A 19,273-nucleotide genomic window follows, 5' to 3' on the forward strand; every position below is an offset into this window, starting at 1 on the left:
ATGACCAGTACCACAGAAATCTTTATTATGCCCTCACAATTATTAATCTCTCCTTTCCTCAAAGGTAAACAAACTATCCTGAATCCATGATGATTACTTTCTTTTCTTTATAGTTTTTCACATCTCTCTTTTTACATTTTATATAAATAGAATCATAAAACATATATTACTTTTTGTATGGATTCTTTTGCTCAAAATCATATTTATAATATTCCTTCAATCTCTTAGGTAGTGTTGTAGTTCATTTTCAATGCAGTAATGAATTCCATTTGTGGTGTACTATGATGTATCCATTTGAATATTGATGAATGTTTGGGTGGTTTTAAATTTTTGACTATCATGAATAATGATGCTGTGACCATTTGCGTTCGTGTACGTTTTGTAATTCTCTTGCACATATAACTAAAGTGGAACGGTAAAGTCACAGGTTATATATGTTTAGCTGTTGTGCTTGCCTCCATGTAGTGTATTAAAAGAGTTGTACCAATTTACTCTTCCACTAGCAATATAAAATTTCCTTTTGCTTCACATTGTTGATAATAACAGTATTATTAATTTTTAAATTTTTGTCACTTTAGAGAATGTAGAGGATAATTTTACTGTGGTTTTCATTATATTGCCCTGATTATGGAAAAGAAAAGGTTGAACATTTATTGGCTGTTAAAATAGAAGCTTTACTTATACAGGTCTTTTGCCCATTTTTCTATTGATTTTTATTTTTTAGTGACTTGTAGCAGTTCTTCTTCTTCTTCTTTTTTTTTTTTTTTTTGAGACGGAGTTTTGCTCTTGTTGCCCAGGCTAGTGTGCAATGGCACAATCTCGGCTCACTGCAACCTCCACCTCCCAGGTTCAAACAATTCTCCTGTCTCAGCCTCCTGATTGGCTGGGATTACAGGCGCCTGCCACCACGCCCAGCGAATTTTTTTGTATTTCTAGTAGAGACGAGGTTTCACTATGTTGGCCAGGCTGGTCTCGAACTCCTGACCTCAGGTGATCCACCCACCTTGACTTCCCAAAGTGCTGGGATTACAGGCGTGAGTCACCGCGCCTGGCCAGCTGTTCTTTTTATATTGTGGATATAACTCTTTCTTCAGATATATGTGTTGTAAATATAATCTCTTATAGTGTGGATACCTTTTAAAGGCATCTTTTGATGATAAACATTTTAATGTAGTAGCACACTGTGTAAGTACTTTCCCTTTATAATATAAAAATGATATTATGCCATATTCACCTTTTACCATCCCAAGATCATTAAGATTTTACAGAAGCTTCGTTGCTTTGCATATCACACATAGATATGTTTTTTATTGTGTGAGGTTAGAGTCAAGTTTTATTATATTTTTCACTTTGATATTCAGTTAATCCAGAACCATTTATTGAAAGGAATGTTCTTTTCCCATTGGTCTACAGTAGCAATTTTGTCATTAATCAATTACTTATTTTTGTGTGGGTCTCTTTCTGGGCTCTTTCCTCTGTTTCATTAATGTAATTTTCTATCTTTGTACCCCTGTTACACAGTCTCAGTGATGAGTTTTATGGTAATTCTTGCTACCTGGTAGAGTAAATCCTTCTACTCTGTTTTCCTTCAGTAGTGTCTTAGCTATTCTTGACCCTTCACATTACCATGTAAATTTTAGAATCAGTTTGACAAGTTTCACATAAAAACTTTGTCAAATTTGGGGATCACTGACCATCCCTCCATTTATGCCTGCTTTCATGTGTTTTACTTAATAGTATTTTATTGTTGTGAGGGCTTGCACACATTTAATAGATTTATTCCTATGTATGTGTTGCTGTTCTGGTACCTGTTCTAAAATTTCATTTGAAAATGCAACCAATATTTGTATTTTGATTTCTGTATCCACAAACCTTGTTAAACTCATTTATTAATTGTAATAATTCATCTATCTTTTGAGTTTTCCATATCTACAGTCATATCGACTAAGAATAATTACAGATTTATTCATCTTGTCTATTGAAGGTTAGATTCCCCATACATAGCCCTGAGACAAACATTCGGGTGTAAATGGTTTATATGGAAGTGGATCTCAGGAAACGTTGGAATGGGAGTAAAGAAGTGAAAGAAGATAGCTGATACAGGGTTCACTCTCAGGAAAGTTACCTTGAAAGCTTAATCCAACTGGGGAATTAATGAATCAATGTAAAAAATTTGCATCCGAGTTTTCACATTAAAGGGGTAAGCAATCTAAAGTACTTATTGTAAATGTTCTGTGGACCTGCGGTTGAGGGATGTTCCCAGGAGTGAGTTAATTCTCTGGGGTGAGCAATTTCTAGCCTGCTGGTAGGACAGATGAAGTGACTCCAACAAAGAAAGAAAGACTTCAGCAAAGAAATGAAGGTGCTAGTAGTTGGCTGGTGTACACTGAAGTGATAAAGTCACGGTGGTACAGATGCAGTACCAATAGCACCTACTACACTGTCCAATTCTTACAGAATTTCTTTCTTTCTCTTACATTGCTGTACTGGCTAAAACCCCTAGTCCATATTGATTAAAAGAAATGATAAAGGTCATCCTTGCATGCTGTCTGATTGCAAAGGAAAAGCTTCACCATAGGTTTACTATAAATACCTTTATCAAATTATGGAAGTTTCTTCTATCCATATGTATTTTTAAATTATGAATGAGTGTTAAATTATATCAAACATTTTTATTTATCTAAAGAGACAATAGTGTTACTTTTCTCATTTATTCTGTAAATGGGCTAAATTTCATTGATTATTATTATTATTTTTGAAACCTGGCCTCACTCTGTCACCCACGCTGGGGTACAGTGTGGTGCCATATGGCTCACTGCAGCTTGGAACTCCTGGGCTCCAGTGATCCTCCTGCCTCAGCCTCTTGAGCGGTTAGGACCACAGGTATGAGCCACTTCACACATCCTGATGTTTGAATACTTAATTAATATTGCATTTCTGGAATAAACCCACCTTGTTTGTTTTGGTTATTATATTACCAAAACATTTTGTTAATATTTAGGTTTTTGCATTTATATTCCTATATGAGATTGGCTGGTATTTTTGTTTTCTTTTTCTTGATTTGCTCATTAAATTTTCCTAGGAAGTTTATCCTGGTTTACTGAAATGATTGAGAAGTATTTTTTCTTTTGCTATACTCTTGGAGATTTTGTATATTATTGAAATTATCCTTTCCTTAAATTATTGGGAGTATTTGCTGAAGACATCTGGACCTACAGTTGTTCTATATGGAAATATTTAAAATTATAGATTTAATTTCTTTAATAGTTATATAAATATTTATACTTTTGATTTCTTCTTGTTTCAGTTTCATTACATTGTATTTTTAAAGCAATTTTTTTCATTTTATTAAAATTTTAAAATTTATTGACAAAGCATTTAATAAGAAATTTTTAGTTTGTTTATAATAAAGAAGACTTCTACGCTCCTAACATTGGTTATTTGTATCTTTTAACTTTTTTTTTCCTTGATCAGTGTCACCAGGGATTTATTAAATTTATTGGTCCTTTCAAAGAACCATATATGGCTTCGTTGACCCTCACTGTTTTATGGTTGTTTTCTATTTCATTGATTTATATATGTTATTTGCTTACTTTTCCTGTTTTGATTAACTTTACTATATACATCCTTCTGTCACCCTCAGGAAGAAAGTATTTCTAAAAGTCAGTCTCTGCATTTTGGCCTGATAATTATTTACTATCATGTTAGCGCTTCAATATTTTCGAGCAGATGTTTTAAATTTTTGTCTCTAGCATTTCCAGTTGTACCTGTGAGAAAGTATTGGCCCAATTTAGCTAATCCACTATTACCCAAGGGGGAATGTCTCCACTGGTTTATTTTTTGACTTTTTTTTTGGACAAAGTGCCATCTTATGTTTTTATCTGAAAGCCTTTCCAGCAGTCTTTGGATAGAATTGAATTCTCTAATTAAAACTGCATTAATCGGTAAAATAAAATGTTTTACAGGGAATGCGGAGTAGGGAAGGGGAATAAAGGCCTGAGACAGTAAGGCTGTTACCTCTTGTAATTGGCTTGCATCTGCTCTTAAGCTCACCTTTAGTTTCAGGACCTCATCTAAAGTGTGATGGCAGCTATTACATGTGAGGAGGAATAACATTCTAAGTGTTCCCATACCTTCTATCCCTTTCCTTTAATGTTTCTTGCAGCTCTTTTTTATATGCCAGAACAAACTGATAAACATGAGCCACCCACTATAAACTATAAACAAGAGTTGTAAACATTGGTACCTGAAACAAACTTATGGCTTAAATGTAACAAGAAAAACTTCAGATGCATACTTGCTGGGACTAGATAAAAAGACAATGGCTGAAGTGAGGACAAAGGAGTGTAATCTTGTGGATAGCAGAGGGTGGGACTGAGGAACCATGAGATACACTGTGGTAAAAACCATTAGAACTGGGAAGCCTCATGAAAGCTGGATCAGTATAAGTGGTGTCTTTCATCAATGTCTGGTGAGACCAATTGCTGATAATGGTTAGTGTGGTGTTTGTTTCAGTTGAAATAGTCTTACCTGCATTGTATGATTCTACCTTACCCTGGTGCAATGTATGCCTTGTGAACAGCCTTCCTTTTTTTTTTTGTTGGATTGGGCATTTATTTCTCAGCATTTCCCCGACAGCAGAAGAGAGAGGTCTTGAATTTTTCAAGGGATGTTGGTGACATTAAGGTAAAACCTCACCCCTGACTGAATTGTGCCACCAGAACTAATTCGTAGCAATTGTGTCGTGATAACAACAAAGCATATCACCTTCCCTCTAAATGTATAAAATGTATACTTAAATGCACACTCATATATTTGTAACTCACAGTTTTTACCCTTGCAGAATTTATAGTATAGTTCAGGAGGAAAGACACACACACACACAAACACACAAAGACACACACACACACACACACACACACACACGCATGTGCGCGGGCACACAAAGAAAGGCCATTGGGTTAAATATCCATCAATAGCACAGAAGTTCAAGGCAGAGAGGTGTGGGCTGGAGTTGTAAAGAGGTGTTTATGCAAGATATGAGATCATCTAGGTCTTAGAGGTTATAAAAAGATGAAGGACAGGAGATTAATAGATTAAACAAGATCAACATCTTGACCTATACCCTATGAACAATGGCCTTTTACTCAAAATAGCATATGTCCTTTAGCTTACTACAGATATGACTCTCACTGCTACACTATTTGAAATAGGATGAACTCATGCATCTCAGTTTAGATCTTTCTTCTTTGATTTCTCTACATTCTTTTTTAGAGTTATTTTAGGTCTAGAATATAATAAATACTTAATTTAGATGTGAGATTTTGAGCCAGCACAAAGGATATTGTCTTAGAATAACACATTTTCCATAGAACATTAATGGAATAGGTTGCCAAGACCTAAATACCGGTAGTCAGGTGAGTTGTCAGATTGATTTCTCAGTGAGTCATTTTTGGTTGGTTGATGAACCATGACTGCCTTCTGTAGGTGGTTTATAGGGCTATAACTTCAGATGTTCTCAATTTTACCCTAGGTCAAGAAAGATAAGTCAATGGTAGACATATAGACATCAGTCTCTTTTCTTTTCTTTTTTTTTTTTTAAGATGGAGTCTCATTCTGTCTCCCAGGCTGGAGTGCAGTCGTGTGATCTCGGCTCACTGCAACCTCTGCTTCCTGGATTCAAGTGACCCTCATGCCTCAGCCTCGCAAGTAGCTGGGATTACAGGCACAAGGCACCACAACCACCTAATTTTTGTGTTTTTAGTAGAGATGGGGTTTCACCATATTGGCCAGGCTGGTCTTGAACTCCTGACTTCAAGTGATCTGCCCGTCTTGGCCTCGCAAAAGTTCTGGGATTACAGGCATGAGCCATCATGCCCAGATGACATAAGTCTATTTTCTTCTCCTGGCTCAACCATACCTCTTGTTCCAGCAAGATTATTAACACCCTCAAGGTCTTTCTTGACAAGATCACTGAGGCATTTCTATCAATCCATTAAAACTACAGTGGATTTTGTCTTTAGGATGGCAAGCTTAAAGCCATAGCAAACAATAAATTTATAATTCTGGGGGCTTCAATCAGTAGATAATAGTAGCAAGAACCTATGTTTAGGCTTTCTGTGAGCAAGGAAAACAGAGAATATAATGGAGGTGATTAAGTTTTTGTTCTATAATATACTCAGTGATGATAATTTGGAGTGATTTTTTTAAAAAACATAAATATCTGGGATAATATCAAGTAGTTTTCTTAATGAAGTTTCTGTTATTATTTCATGAAATCTCAATAAATATCACAAGGTAGATATTTTTAGTATCAATATAATTTTTACTAGTTTGGAATAAGTTTGGTTTTTTGAAATAAAAACTCCACTGAAAGTGGCCTACATAACAGAGTTCAATTAACAAAATCTCTCATAATAAGAAGTTCCAAAAAGGTGGCTCCCAGACTGGCTAATTCAGCAGTTCAACTCCATCAGGTCTCATTTCTCTTTTTTGAAGTTCTTTTATCTTTCTTTTCATGGTTCATGGTTAGAGAATATTGGATTCAAACATGACCTCCTCACACAATAATATTCAATGCAGGTAGGAAGTGGGGAGTGTCTGGGGATGGTCTTCATATGCTTCACTCTCTATTTATCAGGGAAGCATATATTTCTAAGAAATCTTCAGTGGTATTTCTCTTTGGTTTTATTTGGTTTTGTACTTTCATCTTGCTGTTGGGCTGAGAGACTGCCTGCCAGTATTTGAGTGGATTTGGGCATTTCCAACCAGAATAAAAAGGCAAGGGGAATTGTGACCAACAGTATAACTGCCATATTTACCAAGACTGACAGACATACTATGGTCTTTTAATATTCTTGTAGGCTTTATTTTGAAGGTGTCTTGTCATGGTAATAGAGAAGTAGAGAGGAATTGTTTTGATATTAATGACAATATAAATTACAATATTAATTGCTCTCACTTATCAGCACCTACTTTCTCCTAGGAACTGTGCTACTTGGTATTCTTTCCATAGATTATTTCATTTAATCTTTTCCCCATGAGACAATAAATATAATTCATCTCAATTTATAGATGAGAAAACAAAGACTTAGAAAGGTGAAATAATTTGCTCAATATCTCTCACGTGGAAAAGAAAAAACTGAGTTCAAACCCAGGCAATCAGTTTTTAGATTATGAGTTCCTAATGACTTACCATTCTACTTACCTGTGAAATAATTGTGTTTCTCCAGGAAGTCATTGGTTTTCTCCTCTCTGAAAGGATTGGAGTGTTCAGAAAAAAGTTCAGGGCCCACACTGACTGCTTGAAGACTTGTGTTTCCATAAGCTGTGGCTGAATCTATCTCTCAGGGTCAGATGCGGGCAGAGAGAACAGAAATGACCATGTGCAAATCAATTGCTGAGATATGAGGGGCTCCTGAAAGTCTGTAAGATTGTCAAAGAAATAAATCTTGCCTCTTTTGTTCAGAATAGTATTCCCAGTGCCTAGCATAGCACCTGCTAGGCTTCTAAACAATATTTATTTATTTATTGTTTTTACTAGCTATTATTGCTTCTCTGACATCTCACTGCATGAAATGATAGATGCAAGCATTTGATTTAAAGCTTTTCTTTTTTACTATATTTTAAAAATACTAACAATTTAAAACAATTCTCTGAAATACAATAAATAAGCCATTTTTAGATATAAATTCATTAGATCCTTCTATCTCTTTTCTTTAGGATATTTAATTGAGACTTAAGACTTAATCAGGATAACAAGAAAGGTAGTTATGGAATAGAAGTAGAGGGGAAGTATGAGGATGTTTAGAGGTTGAATATTACCCAACAGGGATGAGTGTGGATAAAGCACTAAACAAGGTGGCTTAGTAACATTGAAGCCTTGGATTGTTGGGATATGTGTCACCAAGAGAGGAGAGAAGACCACTGTTATTTTGATCAGTATTATTTCTACCTGAACTATGAAACTACCAAAACTTAGTGAGATGTAATAGAAAGAATCTCAGATAGAAAGTTAAAGACCCTTAATTTTAGACCTGATTCTATCAGAAACTTCTTCAGTGACTTTTATACATTTCTCCACTGAAATGGAATTAAAAGGTTTTTTCTGGGATACAAGAAGCAAAACTTATATTCTATGATTCTGAGAGAATGGCCTAATTTACCCATTCTAACTAATCAGACATGGCAAATGTGTGACTAACACACAGGTCAACATTCCTAGCCCTACTCCTATTGCGAGCATCACTAATCAAGTGCTGCATTATTTCCTGCTTAATTGGGATTTAGCCTCAGAAATCAACACAGAACATCAAGAGGCCTCTGCTTTTCAATCTAAGCTGGCCACATAGAGCAAAAAAAAAAAAAAAAAAAAAAAACCTCACTTCTTGGCCAGGCGCAGTGGCTCACGCCTGTAATCCCAGCACTTCGGGAGGTCGAGGTGGTGGATCACCTAAGGTCAGGAGCTCAAGACCAGCCTGGCCAACATGGTGAAATCCCGTCTCTACTGAAAATACAAAAAATCACCTGGGTGTCGTGGTGGGTGCCTGTACTTCCAGCTACTCGGGAGGCTGAGGTAGGAGAACTCCTTGAAACCAGGAGGTGGAGGTTGCAGTGAGCTGAGATCGTACCATTGCACTCCAGCCTGGGCAACAAGAGGGAAACTCTGTCTCAAAAAAAAAAAAAAAAAAAGAAGAAGAAGAAGAAAACTCACTGCTATATTACTTTTGTAGGTAATAAATTTATTTTAATGCTGATATCACTTATTTAAAATAATTTATTTTTTTCTTTAGAAATAGAATCTCACTATTTTTCCTGGGCTGGTATTAAACTCCTGGCCTCAAGCAATCCTCCTGACTCAGCCTCCCAAAGTACTGAGTGTATAGGTGTGAGCCATCACACCTGGCCCTCTTTAAAATATTTTTGTTGTTATTTTAATTTTCTATTGCCGTTCTAAGAAATTACCACAATTTTTGTGGATGGAAACAAAACAAATTTATTACTCTACAATTCTAAGGTCAGAAGTCAAAAATGTAGGTATCAGCAGGCAGGGCTGTGTTCCTTCTGGAGGCTCTAGAGGCAAATCTATTTCTTTGAGTTTTCCAGCTTCTAAAGATCACCTTTGCTCTTTGGTAGTGGATCCTTTTTTCATTTTCAGAGCGAGCAGTGTAATATCTTCAAATCCCTGTGACTTCTGCTTTCATATCTTATTTTCTGATTCTGCCTCTCCGTTATGAGGACTCTTGTAATTACACTTGGCCTGCTAAGATAATGCAGAATAATCAGCCCCTCTCAAGACTCTTAATCACATCTACGAAGTCCTCTTTTTCATATCAGGTTCTGAGGATTAGAACAGGAGCTTTTTGTTCTGTTTTGTTTTGAGGCAGAGTCTCGCTCTGTTGCCCAGCCTGGAGTGCAGTGGTGTGATCTCAGTTCACTGCAACATTTGCCACCCAGGTTCAAGTTATTCTCATGTCTCAGCCTCCTGAGCAGCTGGAATTACAGGTGACCACCCCCACACCTGGCTAATTTTTGTATTTTTAGTAGAGATTGAGTTTTCCCATGTTGGCCAGGCTGGTCTCGAACACTTGACCTCAAGTGATTTGCCTACCTTGGCCTCCCACAATGCTGGGATTACAGGCCTAAGCCACCGTGCCTGGCCTGAACAGGGACGTCTTTCAGAGGGCATTCTTCTGTCTACCACAGTGATTAAAGTCTTTCCAGAGGCCCTCTTTTATATGTTATTTACTGTCTCTAGCATATTGTGTTAAATATTCTCAATTATAGAAATCTATGTCATGTAACCAAATATCTTTCAGAATCAAGTTTGATGATCAAACTAGGCAAAACTATTTTAGGTCGAAAATGAGATTTACCTACAAAGTAATGAGACATGTTCTTTTGGAGCTACGAGTCTGATTCTGAAAACATTTCCTAAGGGGGTTACCCAGCAATATAAGAAAGAGCACTGCTGTTAAAATAAGTGTAAATATCCCAAACTGAGTGTTTCAAAAGGCATAGTCATGCAGATGGTATATTATAGCGCCAAGGAGAATGACTGAGTTTAGAGAGGTTGAACTGCTCTTCCCTGTAACATCAGCACCTATCACAGTGCCTCACTCATACATAACACCAGATGGTTGAATTAATAAAATAATGGTGTAGACACCCAATACACGTGGAAGTGAGTTGACAGTTCTAAAACTTTATAAAAATGGGAAACATCTTTATGAGCATCCCCAAATATTAAGGATGGCCATGATATTAATATTCAAGCAGATAAAATCTATTTAAAACATTTCCTAACTACCTTGTCTCCTTAAAGGTGTTGCAATTTAAACGAAGAGAGAATAACAGGGATTGGCTCACTTCTATTGTCTGCTTTTCTGTCTTAATCAGATTTCACAGTAAAAAAAAAATATAGCATCCTTTAAAGGAGGAAAAATAAGTGCAGTCCTTGGTGATTTTAATCACTTCTTAGCTGCTTTCCTGAGAAAGCCCCATCTGCCCTTCTAGTCCATCTGCTGGTTGTTAACACTTAGTCAGTCACTTGACAAATCCAAAATCTGAACTGAGAGGGGGGAGGGGGATGTGAGATCATGGTTTCTGATGATTACATGTTGTGATTGACACACACACACACACACAAATCAAGATGCCTTTGTTCAGGCTCAGCTTGAGCAGGACCTGGAGCCAATTTTGCCCAGGAATGTAATGTCAGTGTGGCTAAGGGAAGATGTACCATGGCAAATGTTCATGGTTTTGCTGGACATTCCTTTGTTCAAGAGTTAATTTTTCTTTGTCATGAAGGCTGGTGATCAAATTATTTGATCATTTAATCACCAGTACAATAAAAAAAGAGATGAAATTTGATCCAGTTTCTTGATAGAAAACGTGGCTGTTGGACTCCTTAGACTGATTTATTTAACACCAATATCTGTCAACATTCAGAACAGATTCTTGAACAGATGGCTTGAATGTACTTAGAAAAGGAAAGGCTGTAGACTCTTCTATTTGAAAAGGGGCATAGTAACTATCCAGGTGGGTCTTACTCTATAGCCAGGAAAACCAAAGTTTAACAAAGTTAAGGGAGCTACCACGGGCCATTTCTAATGCTTATCAAACACTATTTACGCAGTAGCCTTTTGTCTGGTGGAGTAGAGCACATTCTTCCATATAACCCTTGAACCTTCTTCTTGCAGTCCACATTTCTGAGCTGTGGAAACTCCACATGGGACCTCCACCTGATGTCCCACTTCACCTGACATATTTTCACTTTAGCTTGAAGCTTTTAGCAATGAGATAGCTGTCAATTTCAGCTTGAACAAAATCAGTTTATGTGATCATCTCTTTGGGGCAATACATTTTATTGGATAAGTTCAAGATGCAAACACCTGACTAAATAGTAACTTGTGTGGAAAATACTTGTAGACATTTCTTTAATTTGAGCCAAAATTATAAGTGATATCAAAATATCACATTATATAATATATTAACATAAACTTAGAGTTTATTACTAGCAATATAATGCCATGATTAAGAAAACTAGCTATTCCACTCAAATATGCATTGGTGGTATGACATTTAGAGTATTGTGCTTTGATCTGATGATCACATTCAAGAGAAACTTTGATAAAATTCTTAGAGTCCAGAAGAAGGTCAAAGGAATGATCAGGTTGGCTAAAAACCATGTTATACGAAGAACAATACATAGAATGAGAAATGTTTGACTAGGAACAAAAACATGTTAAGAGAAAGACATGGTATCTGCCTTCAAGTAAATGCAGTACTATCAGTTAAAATAAGTTGGAGTTGGTTTGTGTCACTTCAGAGAATATAACTAAGACTTGGTTGGAAGGTGCTGCAAAGCAGATTTTGTCTTAGTACAAATAAGAAAGAATTTCTTGAAAAGTAAATCTGCCAACAGCATAATGTTTAACTGCTTCAAATAAAGGCCAGAATGCCTGGCATGAGTAGAGATGTCTTTTGAGGAAAGAGTTTCTTTAAGTTTCACCCAATTTAGATGCTAAGATAAGGAATTTCCAAGGATCTACTATGTAAAATGCACTGTTAGATTGTATGGAGTTTCAAAAAGAAGTATACAACAAAGTTTCTTTTTTAAGATGCTTATACTCTAGTTTGAGAATTAAAATATGAAAACATGAGCATCTACTGTAGCCTTCTGGAGAATATGTGTTATCTAATTAAGAGAATGGGATAATCACAATAGACAGGGAAAGTCAGAAAAGAATTCATGGGAGAGGCCTTAAAAAAAAAAAGAATGGTAATAGAAAGAGTGATGGGAATTGTGAGGCAGATGAGTTGTGAAAGTGTGACTATATATGCTGTGATCAGAGAAACTTAGTCCAGGTTATTGGGTTGTTTTGGGAGAGTTGAGACCATAACAATAGAGAGATGATTGTGAATAGATTTCAGTATAACTTGAAAGGCATATTTAGGAATTTAAACTTTTATTTTTATGCAGTTGGTAACCATTTTGTGCCTTTGCATGGATAGGAAATGGTATGATGAAAATGGTATTGAAAGAAAAAGACCTGGACGTGCTTGAATAAGGAGAAACTGAAAGCAGCAAGCACAATGAAATAGGCTGCATCCTTGGAGAAACACAGACAGCATTCTTGGAATGGTAAATATGCTGTGGGTTGCTTCAACCACTTCAGGCATCAACAATTGCCTTGACACTCATTTAGCAACTTGTCTATGTCAAATAATGAGAGTTACCTCTTTGGAGCCTTTAGCAACCTAGCAACTACAGAGCCATAACAATGTTGTTTATCATCTCCTTGTCCAGCCTAATGATGCATGATTCTGCTGCTTCTTAGACTGAATTGGAAAAAAAAAAAAGTCTGTTGGAACATACAGGAATTTTACATTTTTCAAAATAGACAAGGCTATTAGCCTCCTAAGTCTGAGAACTCATTTTCATTTCTAATTAGTTTCTAGAATCGTCAGAGAACACACGTCTTGCCACTTTACTATATTTTGGGGCTTAGTAAATGTAACAGGGGCATGAAAAAAACTCTCTTTCTGCTCATCATAATTTCCGAGCATAGGTAAATAAGTAGGATCTTTACATTTATATTAGCTGTGGAGATATAAATGTCGGTAACAGTCACATAGTATTCCAGCTCGGTCAAATCATACTGTAACCATCATATAAATCTTTCTTGCTTCAGAAGTGGTTTTCTACTTGTTTAATTTCATATTAAATTTCCAAGATTCCTCTGCTTTGCAAAATCCTTTCTTGTTTTATCTTCACAATAATTCCCTAATGAATTCAGATAGAAACAGCAGAAGAAAATTGGATTTTGAATCAGGAATCCAGAATTTTAGTCTTCTCTCTGCTGCAAACTTGCTATAATGCCTTGGTATAGTCATCTAAGCTTTCTTCTTCAGTTTTCTCTCTTTTTACATTAAAAACAGTGGCATTCCTTTTTTTACATAAAAATATACAAAAACTTTTTACATTAAAAATTTCAATATGCAAACACCTGAATAAATAACAATTTGGAAAATACTTGTAAATATTTCTTTAATGAGAGCCAAAATTATAATGCCCAAGCAAACAAATAATGCTGCTTTATCTATTTCAAATAAAAAACCCCACATAAGCAAATTCTGTTGCTCTACCTATTTCAAATGTGGTTGTGAGCATCTGAAGAGACAGAAAAAGATAAGAGAGCATTTTGATAAATATTACACCTGTGCTTATGACTGTCATTATTTTCAGAATTAACACCAGTGTAGGAGGAGAGATTATAAGTATGAGAAGGAATTGTGAAGGTTATCCTGAACTCTGTTTTATTCCTCACCTACTGCACTGAAAATAGCTAAGCAAGTCATTGAAGTTCTTGGAAACTTCACATTTTAAAATCAAAGATAACAGAGTGGAAGAAATAGACCTATGCACATGTATAAATTGAGAGGGGACATAAAAACTGGGATGAACTCATCAAAGGAAATCTTTTAATTATATTTCTTTTATTAAAATCACAAAGCCCAAGCTGTATGAGTTGTATTAAAACATCAAAAAAAGAATAAAAAAAAGAAAAGCAGATAAATAAATTAAATAAAGAAAGATAAAAAACCAAACAGGCCTATGAGGATTTATCTGGTGACAGGAGCATTGCCAGCACCTAGTGTAGAGTATTTGAGTATGTGAATCTCATAACTATGCCCCTTTTATGTATATAGAGGGATCCAATTTGAAGAAAGATACTTGCATCAGTTTTCTATGCTGTATCACATATTACCACAAAATTAGTGGCTTAAAATTGTACATATTTATTATGTTGCAATGTGCGTGAGGCAGGAGTCTGGACATAGCTGAGTCTTCTAATTAGGGTCTTCAATACTACCTGGGCTGTGTTCTTATCAGGAGGTTTGACTGAAGAAGAATCTGCTTTCAAGTTCACTTAGTACATTTACAGAATCCATTTCCTTGAGGCTGTGTGACTGAGAGCCTGGCTCCTTATTGGCTGTTGGCTACCTTCAGGTCTTAAAGGTTTTGGCTGTTCACTGCCACATGATTCTCTCCATATGCAGTTAACAGCATGGTTGTTTGCTTTTTCAGGGTCAGCAGGAGAATGTCTCTCTCCAGTTTGTTAGGACATTCTTACATAGCATAAATAAATAAATCATGGGGGCAAGATCCTACCACATTTGCCATATTTATTGGGTAGAAGCAAGTCACAGGTCCTACTTGCATTTAAAGATGGGTTATACAGGGACCTGCACCAGAGGATGGAGAGCATGAAAGCATCTTAGAATTTTGCTTACCATGGCACTAAGCCAAACCTAAGTAGCTTTGATTCCCATTGAAATAAGTTTTAATTTCTTTAAAATTGCATTTATGGTTTATATATTATATATTATGTTATAAATGGCATAAAAATCCTGATCACATTGGAGTACACACTGCCAGTCCAAAATTTGTCATAGTGAAGTATTTCCAGGTTTTCGCACCTCTAATGGTCAAGATATTATACAGCTACAAAATACCAAAATGAGAGAGAGACAGAGAGAGAGAGAGAGAGAGAGAGAGAGAGAGAGAGACAGACTGCATAAGGGGTAAAAAATGCTGTTAAGAACAACTCTGTTTGCCAAAGTTTCCCACTGAAGTTGCCCACTTCAGTTTTCTAACTTGATCTCCTCTCTCTTCAAGAATACAACTTTCTTTCCTCAATAACTTTCAAGCCAATTTAATATAGCTGTGTCAAGCTGTATACAACAAAGTTGCTGATTTAAGAGAATCCTCTAATTTGGAGAATTAAGAGCTTCTTAACTATCTCAATATGAATTTGTTTTTATTAAGTTAGGTTCATTTCGTAACTCTGCCACTGATATATACATGAGTAATACCTACCTCTCTTATCCCTCAAAACTCCAAAAGTCTTTACTTATATTAACCCCAATTAAAATCTGAGTAGTGCAATTTCAGGAAAATATGAAGGAAAGTTAAAGATGGGCTAACCAGGTCAGCAAAAAGGGAGACAAAGATTCATCAGGCAGGGCTCTTCTTGACCCTTGTGGTTCCCCAAGTCACTCTCTCACTCTGTCCTGCTCAGCTGGAGTCAGGTACTATTTTTTTAAAAACTTATTTATTCTGTAAGAATTAATTTCCACTACAGGTAAAATTATACTAGGCTGTGTAATAAGAAAAAAGGAAATTCTCTTTCCTTTTCAATAAGTATTTCTAAGAGTGTTCAGAGGAAAAAAAGTGAATTTCTGCCTAAAAAATTTTCCACTTTTATAATTCCAGAAAATTTATTTATTAATTATATAATTAATTTAGAAATACAGCTATATTTATAATTTAAAATTATATTGATATTTTCCTTTCATAGACTGGGTGAAGATAAACCCGAAATATGATACATTATAATATTTTTAGACTCCTCAGCCCTATTTTTTTTACATGACCTGCTAGCAATATTAACACCTGATTAACCACCTTCCAGGAAGTATTCTGCGTAGTCCAAGTTAATTTAGTTGTAATATTTGTTTAATTACAGCACTTAAATTTTATAGTTGGTTATGCAAAATGCATGCTTGTTTGATTTTAATTCAAAAGGAAAGAGAATATCATGTAATTGACTTCTCTTGTAGTCATTGTGATTTTACAACAAGGAAACTTTTGTGATGCAATTTTCCAGAAGGCTCAGTGGCTTAACTAGAAATTCTCTCCCATATTGCTTCTTAGAATAACTGAAATAAGGACTGTAGAAACATAAATTACCAATTGTAATATAATGCAATTAGTTATGTAATAGAGTTATATGAAGAAGACAATGGTGGTGTAGAGGAAGAATCAGCTCCCTCTGCCTGGGGGAAATAGAAAGGCTTTTTTGAGAAGGCCAGGTTGTCCTTGTAAATTTTCTTGGAGGATACTACCAAGGCACGGGCACATGGATGTGGCAGAATCAGGCATATTCCATGAGTAGGAAATGGCTTTGTGTGGAGGTAGAAATTGTAGGGGCAAAGTGAGGACCTCCCTTTTGCCCTCTAAAGGTTTGCTAAAAAATCAACTGACAAAAGGCAGATTAATCGAAGAAAAGGCATACAAATTTATTAACGTGCACATGGAGGAGAAACACAGGGTGATTATCCCAAACTCTCACTGGGGTTCAGAGCTTATACACCATCTTGAGGTTACAGAAAGACTGGGGGCTTGGATCATGGTAAAACAGGTTTTGATGGCAAGACAGGTTATAGGGAGGGAAGAAGAAGGGGTCTGGCTAGCAAAGGCAGTCTTGTTATGTAGATGAAACTTCACAGAAAGCAGCCCTCAGAGAGAAGACATGGTAAATGTTTCTTTCAAACCTTTAAAGGTGTCAGACTCTCAGTTAATCTTTCTTAGATCTGGACAAGGGAAGGCCTCAGAGAAAACCTGGCTGCATTAATGCAAATTTTCTCATCAGTGCAAATCTTCCCCACAAAAGTAGCTTTGCAGGGCTAATTCTGTTTTGTAGGCCCTCTGAACAACCACCTCAAAATAGGTCAGATAAGAATATTCTGAGGTGAAATATTTTTATTTCCTTCAAAACCAAGGGAGGTAGGGAACTTGCCAGGTTTGATACAGGTTGAGTCCAGCTTGTGGAGATCTTGAGTATCGTAGTACCATGAATTTGTTTTTTAGCTGAAAGAGAAGGATGCCTTGAGGAACAAATGGAGGAATCAATAGGATAAGGTTAATTGAAGAACAAAATGTTTGAAGAGGTGTTATAGAGTCCTGGTTGTAAGAATGGAGGAGGTGAGGCATGAAGGAAACAAGAATGAATAGATAAAGATGAATTTTGAGCTGGAAAGGTGAGAGCTAGAATAAGATTGTAATTTGGAAATTTGTTTATGTGCTCTATAGTAGCCCCTTATTAAAATGCAGATCCTTTTTAGGTGTAACAGAGAGCTCTTTTTGATTAATATGTTAGTAGTGAATTCACTTAGCCACTGAGGGCGAGGCCCTTTGAGAATAGGGGATGGAACAGTAACTGGCCATCATCAGGGATGATAGAGAATGGGAGCCAAGCATGTGGCATGGGGATGAGAGAGGGACCTGGGCCTAAAATCTGGAGGTCTGGAAAAGCCAAACGAAATCTCTTAAAAATCCTTTCAAGGGCTGGTTCTGTTAGATTGGTGCAAAAGTAATTGCCAGCTTTTGCCCTTACTTTCAAATGCAAAAATCACAGTTACTTTTGAACCAAACTAATAGTTCTTAAGATACAGCATTGCCTATGATACCAAGGGCTTAGACATCTCTAGACTAGTGTATGGGTCCTTGTCTGCTCCTCTGAAGCATCAATGGCCCATTAAGCCCTGCTGTACCATAAGACGACAGTCAAGATGTTTGGGTACTGAGAGAGTTCAACTTGTCTGGTGATATGAGAAAATAATTTTTTTCTGAGGATTGTCAGTCCTTTTAAGTCACCAGGCCTAGAGAGGATTTAAAATGAGGTAGCAATCATGTCCTACTCCCTTGCTTTTAAGCTGTAGAATCATCTCTGGAAACTGCTTGCTATTGCCACAAGTGGTTATAAATTTAAACTTTTAAAATTTGTATTTTAATGGTTTTTGGGAAACAGGTGGTTTTTTGGTTACATGGATAAGTTCTTTAGTGGTGATTTCTAAGATTTTGGTACCCCCATCATCTGAGCAGTTTACACTGTACCTAATGTGTAGTCTTTAGGCCGTCACCTCTCTCCCACCCCTGAGTTCCCAAAGTTCATTATGTCGTTCTTATGCCTTTGTGTTCTCATAGCTTAGCTTCCACTTATAAGTGAGAATATATGATATTTGGTTTTCCATTCCTGAGTTACTTCATTCAGAATAATGGTCTCCAACTCCATCCAGGTTGCTGCAAATGCCATCATTTCATTCTTTTTATGGCTGATTAGTGTTCCATGGTGTTATATATATATATATACCACATTTTCTTTATCCACAAGTGGTTATAAATTAACCTAATAAAGCCACATTAGACATTCTAACTCACACCCTATAGCTTAACAATGTATAGTCAATCAGTAGTTTATGTTATATTAATGTGAATTATTGGTAAACAACTTAGGAACTGCCTCTTCTTTCCCTATAAAAGTCCACTTGTAATTGTTACTAATTGCAGCGTATATTCAGGGAAACTTGAATCTATATATCCACATTGCAATCCTCAAGCTAGGCCCAAATAAACTCTCTACTTACATTAATTTTGCCTCGACTTCTTCCTTTTAGATCTGCACCAGCTAGCCTTAACTGTGATTTCCACTGATACTGGGCCTTTGCAGGGTTATACTGTGATTGGGAAAGCTGTTATACACATATTTTGGGGGTTTTAATACAGCTTGCATCATGACAGAACTATGAGCAAACGGGACTTAAATGACTCCCAATGCCCTCTACATCATATTGTGAATTCCTGGGATTTCATAAAAAAAAAGAAAAATACTCATCAACTAAACTCTAGGTGTTGCTTGGTGTTGAGGGAGGAGGGTACAAGTTAGTACCAATAGAGTAAGTGTGATTAATTTTCAAGTGCTCTACTTTTGCCAGAAGGTCTGACTTGGTGTTCTAGTTTTGTCAGTTGCTGCTTTCTAATTTTTTTTGAAGTAGTGAGAACTGAATAAGATATTTTTTTCTGAAAAACCTTTGTAAACATCAAAGAGTTGTACATGCATAATACATTTTAGTAATACTGCTTTTGTTTGTGAGACACTCAAATATCACGTGCCACGTCTAACACATGTGTGTGAGAAATTGTCAG

This window comes from Gorilla gorilla, chromosome 17 (genome assembly GCF_029281585.2).
Source record: "Gorilla gorilla gorilla isolate KB3781 chromosome 17, NHGRI_mGorGor1-v2.1_pri, whole genome shotgun sequence".
In the NCBI taxonomy this organism is placed as follows: domain Eukaryota; kingdom Metazoa; phylum Chordata; class Mammalia; order Primates; family Hominidae; genus Gorilla; species Gorilla gorilla.